The following is a 6,323-nucleotide window of genomic DNA, read 5'->3' as shown; positions in this document are numbered from 1 at the left end:
TAGTAAAGATATTCAGGGCCAGAGTGATTCCCCAATCGATGATGATGTGGAGGACAATGTTTATATAGCATTAGAAGAAGAAACAGCCAGAAATAATGATCAGGTAATGTGGCAAAAAAAGGTCAGGTATGGTGATTAGTTAGTGAGTGAAACAATGCTTATAATGCCTTTATTACTGCTTGAAAACCAATATACTCTCATACTACATATACATTCGTACCAAGTAAATAAATAAATACCGTTTATGAGTGGATAAAATAGTTACCCTCCCATAGAACTCGTTTTCTTTGGTGCCAGCATGTTAGAAAACCCAGTCAGGTAAGGAGGAACTCCTTCCTGGATTGGGTATTTAAAACCTCAGGTGAGCGATTTCTCTATGAATTTTCGATGTTTCTCACCAAAAGCGAAGGTTTTAGCCAAAAAAAAAAAAAATAAAAAATACCTCAGGACTGGGGGATGTCAGAGGTGCGGAAAACCTCAGGACGTGACGGGTTAACTACTATTTACTTTGCTCCCTAAACCCTCTAAATGTGGTGGTTTGCTGTTATCAGCTATTGGTAATCAATATGAAGCACTTTAAATGGTCAGAAAGTTTATTTAATGTTTTAACTTACAAATACAGTACTGCACAGCAAAACTTCAACATACAAATATGTAAAGACAAGGCAACCTTCCAATCCCGATTGGTTTCAGGACCATTCGCTGTCAAGTGTGTGTGACCCGGAACACACACGCCGCACAAACACTCGGGAAGTGCTACTTAAACTTGTTGGAATTTACAGTGTTTAACCCGCCCCGTCCCGACCACTTTTTGACCACTGGTACCCCCCAATCCCGACCATTTTTCGACCCTTTTTTTTTTTGCTAAAACTTTCGCTTTTGGTGAGAAACATCGAAAATTCATAGAGAAATCGCTCACCTGAGGTTTAAAATACTCATTACAGGTAGGAGAGCCTCCTTACCTTACTGGGTTTTCTATCAGGCTGGCACCAAAGAAAACGAGTTCTATGGGAGGATAACTATTTCACACCACTCATAAATGGTATTTATTTATTTACTGTTACGAATTTATATGTAGTACAAGAGTATATTGGTTTGCAAGCAGTAATATAGGCATTATAAGCATTGCTTCACTCTCTAATACCTGACCTTTTTTTGCCACATTACCTGATCACCATTTCTAACTGTTTCTTCCTCTAATGCTATGTAAAGTTTGTCCTCCACATTGTCATTGATTGGGGAATCACTCTGGCCCTGAATTTCGTACCGTGGCATGACATGGCTATGCTGGCCAGGTCACTGATAACAGGTGAATTGCTGAGAAAAGGGCATGCAGGGGGGGGGAGGAGGTCATGCTGGGTAAGGCATTGTCTCTGCCTGGCATCTTGTTGAGGAAGGTGTCCCGTGTATACGTACCAAAAATGACTCGCGAAAATTGAAAATTGTGGAAATTATGAACCTTGCAATTGCAGGACGTTGAAGTACGTCCTCGGGATTAGCTGTGACAAAACGTGAGGACGTGGAAGTACGTCCTCGGGACGGCGCGGGTTAAAGCGACTGTCAAATGCCAAACATACACAGCAGTGACATAACAGCTGCAGGACCAGGTATGTTCTGTTAAAAAACTTAATTAACTGATAATTACTGCACAAATTAAGCTTAAAAAGTGAGGCCACGTCCCATGGCCACCTGGTGTTGATCTCAGCAAGTTCACTGTTTACCAAGGAACCGTGAAGCTCATAGTTCATAAGCCTGTCTTGAATCATATTGAAGCAGTGAAGCAAACATCGTTCCTCCTTTAACCACCATTATGGAGCATGATGAAATACTGAGCCTAATTGATAATCAGAGAAAACACTTTAAGGACGCTCTTGACAGAATGGAGAGAAGTTGCAACAGAATCCAGCAAGCTTGTGAAAGTAAAATCAGCGACATAATTACTAGTTTGGAATTTACTCAAGGAAAAATAGATGAACCATTGCTGAAACTGAATAATGCAGCAAAGGAGAGACAAGAATGTTCAGCAAAGATTCAGTCTCTCACTCAAGAGAACCTGGAGCTTCGGAAGCAGATTGTTCACTATGAGACTCGTCTGGACTATTTGGACGACCATAGTAGGCGTAATAATATGCATTTCACCGGCATTCCCAACACTTCAGATGAAAACTGGGAACAGTGCCAGAAAAAAATCACAACTATTCTACATGACCAGCTTGAATTATCAGCACCAGATTTGGAGCGAGTTCACCAAGTAGGAAAGAAAACTGGAAATCGACTACGAGACATCATCGCTAAATTTACCCTCTTTCCTGACCCTGAAGCAGTGCTGCTCAATAGAGGAAAAATGAAGGGAACAAGTATTTACATCAACGAAGATTTTTGTCCAGGCAAAATGGAAATACGGCAAAATAAAATGGATGCAATGAAAGAAGCTAGAAAAAATGGGAAACATGCATTCCTCAACTACTGGTCTCTGGTGGTGAGGGATGCCCGTGGGAACAGGGATGCCCGCAGGTTTAAGGATGTTGGGAGGGATAACATACATCACCCCCCTACTTCATCACACACACCACCATCTCGTACTACACGTCAGCAGACATCTCCCATATCACTTGATACACTACCAACTAGAACACAGCAATCTCCCCCAGCCTTCCCTCATTTGGCATCATCCCAGGAGCCTGCTGGGCGCCCTTCCCCAGCCAGGACACCAACCTTATGTGACACTGACAAGGACACCAGCTCTAGCACCATCACTGGGAATACCTCTGCCACCACTACTTCAGGCAGAAGAATCAGTATGACATGGAAAGATGTAGCAAGTCTAACACCATCACGACTGGGAGATGGGGAGGGGTATGGTGCAATGTCTCTCCCTCAGCCACTCAAGGAACCACCCACGGTAGACAAGCGAAAACCACGAAGTCAGAAGTAGGAAGTAGCTTACTCTCTGTTGTAAAAGATATATCAATTTTTTTTTTTTTTCATTTGTCTATTACAAATATTATGAACAGTGATTATGCTGAACATTTCCCATTTTATAATTTAAATGATCGAGACTTTATAATTTTTATAAACAGTACAGATCCTAGACTTATTTCAGTTGAAGTACTTGACAAATTATGCTTTAATCCATTAAACTATGACAATGATAATTACACTCATGCTACACATCCGGACAACTTCTTCCTTAGTTCTCTAAATTACAAAATTCCAAGTTGAAATTATATTTTTCCAGACAGTACATTAGATAACCAATGCTCCTTTAAAAATGAAACTTTTTCAATTATTTGCCACAATATTTCCAGCGCCCCACTTCATTTTCATGAATTGCTGGATGAATGCATAACTCCTCTAGGACATGCTTTTGATGGCATCGGATTCTGTGAAACTAAACTCACAACAGATATAGAACAGTTATTTAACATTTCCCAGTACACTTTGTTTTTCAACAGCTTTACACGACACAGTGGTGGCTTGGCACTATTCATAAAATCTGCATATCCAACTTGCATAAGAGCCGACATCACACTATGTAATGAATGTATTGTTACTATATGTGTAGAAGTATGTAACAAAGGTAACAAGAACTTTATTGTAGGTGTTGTCTATAGGAGACCTCATTCTGATATTTAAAAAAATTATGACATCATATAATAATATTATATCAACAATAAGCAACGAAGGCAAAATAGGTTATGTATCAGGTGACTTTAATATTGACCTTTTAAAATCTGAATGTGAAACATCAGTATCTGAATTGCTGGCCATCAATTACTCTAATCACTTTTTCAATACCACGTTGAGTACACCGCTTCCCGTTCGATCAGTGAAGTTAAGCAACGTTGGGTCTGGTTAGTACTTGGATGGGTGACTGCCTGGGAACACCAGATGCTGTTGGCATCCCTACGTCAAGTGGGGTTGGTGGAGGATTAGTGCCCCTCCCTGTAAAACAATTAACTCTAAGCCCTTGGCCACCCCGTTTGGGATACATGGTGTCTGGCAATGAATGAACTTTTTCAATACTGTAACTAAACCAACAAGAGTGACTGGTTCTTCCGCTACATTAATTGACCATATTTGGTCAAAAAATTATGCTCAGAATGTAAACAATGGCATCGTATACAGTGCTATAGCTGATCATTTTCCTGTATTTGCAATTTTTAATTCCAGTACTACTAAAGAGTCAGACCATATTGATAAGATCACGTTCAGAAACTATAGTAACGAAAATAAAGAATCTTTTAAAAATTGCATACAACAAATAAATTGGGACTTGGCTCTTTCTTCCTGTAATCCAAATGTAATATACAGCAATTTTCAAATCATTGTTAATGCTTGCTTCAATAAGCATTTTTCATTAACCTTAAAAAAAATTTAAGCTAAAAAATGTCCAAACCATATATAACTCCTGATATAATTGCCTTAATTAAAGAAAAAAAATAAGCTTCAAAGGAAATATTGCAAACGTCCTATTACATATGCTAATTCTTACCACAGACTGCATAACCAAGTTACACAGACAATAAGAACCGCCAAGCTAAACTATTATAAGAAAATGCTTACAGAGAGTTTAGGCAATAGTAAGAAAACCTGGAATGTTATAAATAATGTGCTCAACAAAGATAAAGTTACTAAACTATGTAACTCTTTTTTGGTAAATAACATGAATTACTGAGCTCGACCATATTGTAAATAACTTCAATAACTATTTTGTTAATGTAGGAAGAGAGCTGGCAGGAGGAATCAGGGACCCTGCTATAGATTTTAGAATGTACTTAGGCAACAGGCATAGTGAGACACTAACTTTACCTTCCATCACAGAAAACGAATTAATGTCAGTGCTCAGTCAGTTTCATAACTCTCCACCTGGTTATGATGAAATTCCTATATTTTTAACAAAGGAGGTTGCTGTGGAAATCGCTCCTGTTCTTTTAGATTTATGTAATTCATCTTTTCGTACTGGCATATTTCCAGATCAGCTAAAAATTGCTAAGGTAACCCCTATTTTTAATAAAGGAGAACTGAGAGAATTTAAGACCAGTGTCCGTGTTACCAGCACTTAGTAAAGTTCTAGAAAGACTTATGTATATTAAATCAATGGAATATTGCGCAACTCATAATATCTTGAACGAGTCCCAGTATGGATTTCGGCAGGGAAGATCAACTGAATCGGCTTTGATAACTTTCGCCAAGGATATACTAAGTGCATATGACAAAAGAAATTTTACAATTGCTGTATTTTTAGATCTATCAAAAGCGTTTGATACAGTAGACCATCACATCCTATTAACTAAACTAGAACATTATGGTATCAAGGGAACTGCAAATGCCTGGTTCCAATCTTATCTCAAAAACCGAAAACAGTGTGTGAATTATAACAAGAATACATCAAGCACACAAGATATTTTATATGGTGTCCCACAGGGGTCAATACTGGGACCTTTGCTTTTCCTCATATATATAAATGATTTAGTAAATTCAAGTAATCAATAAAAATTTATTCTATTAGCTGATGACAGCACTTTATATGCTTGTCACGAAAATCTTCATTCCTTGATGAATATAATGAATGATGAATTATTAAATGTGAACAAATGGATCATAAGTAACAAGCTTACACTAAATATTGATAAAACAAATTTCATAATTTTTCATAGAAATAAAGCAGTTCCTCAAAATCAAGGCCAAATGATGCAATTATTAAAGAAGTGAATAGCACAAAATTTCTTGGAGTCACTATATACAAACAACTCACTTGGAATTTACACATTGAAAATGTACATAAAAAAGATAACAAGCAATGCGGTATAATTAACCTAACTCGTAATGTTCTCGACACTAACTCTTTACTTCTTGTATATTATTCATTGATATATCCAAATATCTTTTATTGCCATACAGTTTGGGCTAATGTATGTAACTCTAGGATAACACCACTAATAACTTCACAGAAAAAAATTATAAGAACTATAATGTTCAAATCCAGGTATGAACACACAAACAGTTTATTTTTAAATCTTAAATTATTAAAGTTCAAAGATGTAACTATTTACTGCAATGCTTTTTTTGTTTATAAAAATTTACATAATTTGTTAAGTAATAACGTGTTCCATATACGTGATAATGACAGATATAATTTGAGAGACAATTTATTAGAAATGACTTATATGACATCTAAGCAATCACAATCATCCATCGAATATCAAGGAGTGAAGGTATGGAACCAACTGCCTTCAGATATTAGAGAAAAAAGTAATTTGTTTAGCTTCAAGAGATCACTGAAATATTTCCTGATTAATGGGTATCGTCATTGATATACT

General features: G+C 37.1%; 1 pseudogene; it reads left to right on the top strand.

Annotated features, from left to right (window-relative positions):
* The first annotated feature begins 3,784 nt into the window (after nucleotides 1–3,784).
* Nucleotides 3,785–3,903, top strand: LOC145401812 (5S ribosomal RNA; annotated as a pseudogene).
* The last annotated feature ends 2,420 nt before the right edge of the window (nucleotides 3,904–6,323 follow it).

The sequence above is a fragment of the Coenobita brevimanus genome, chromosome 56, assembly GCF_032717465.1.
Source record: "Coenobita brevimanus isolate Jiangsu-jjx chromosome 56, ASM3271746v2, whole genome shotgun sequence".
Lineage (NCBI taxonomy): Eukaryota > Metazoa > Arthropoda > Malacostraca > Decapoda > Coenobitidae > Coenobita > Coenobita brevimanus.
The sequence above is the reverse complement of the archived record's forward strand: the minus strand, read 5'-3'. Positions and strand labels throughout refer to the sequence as shown.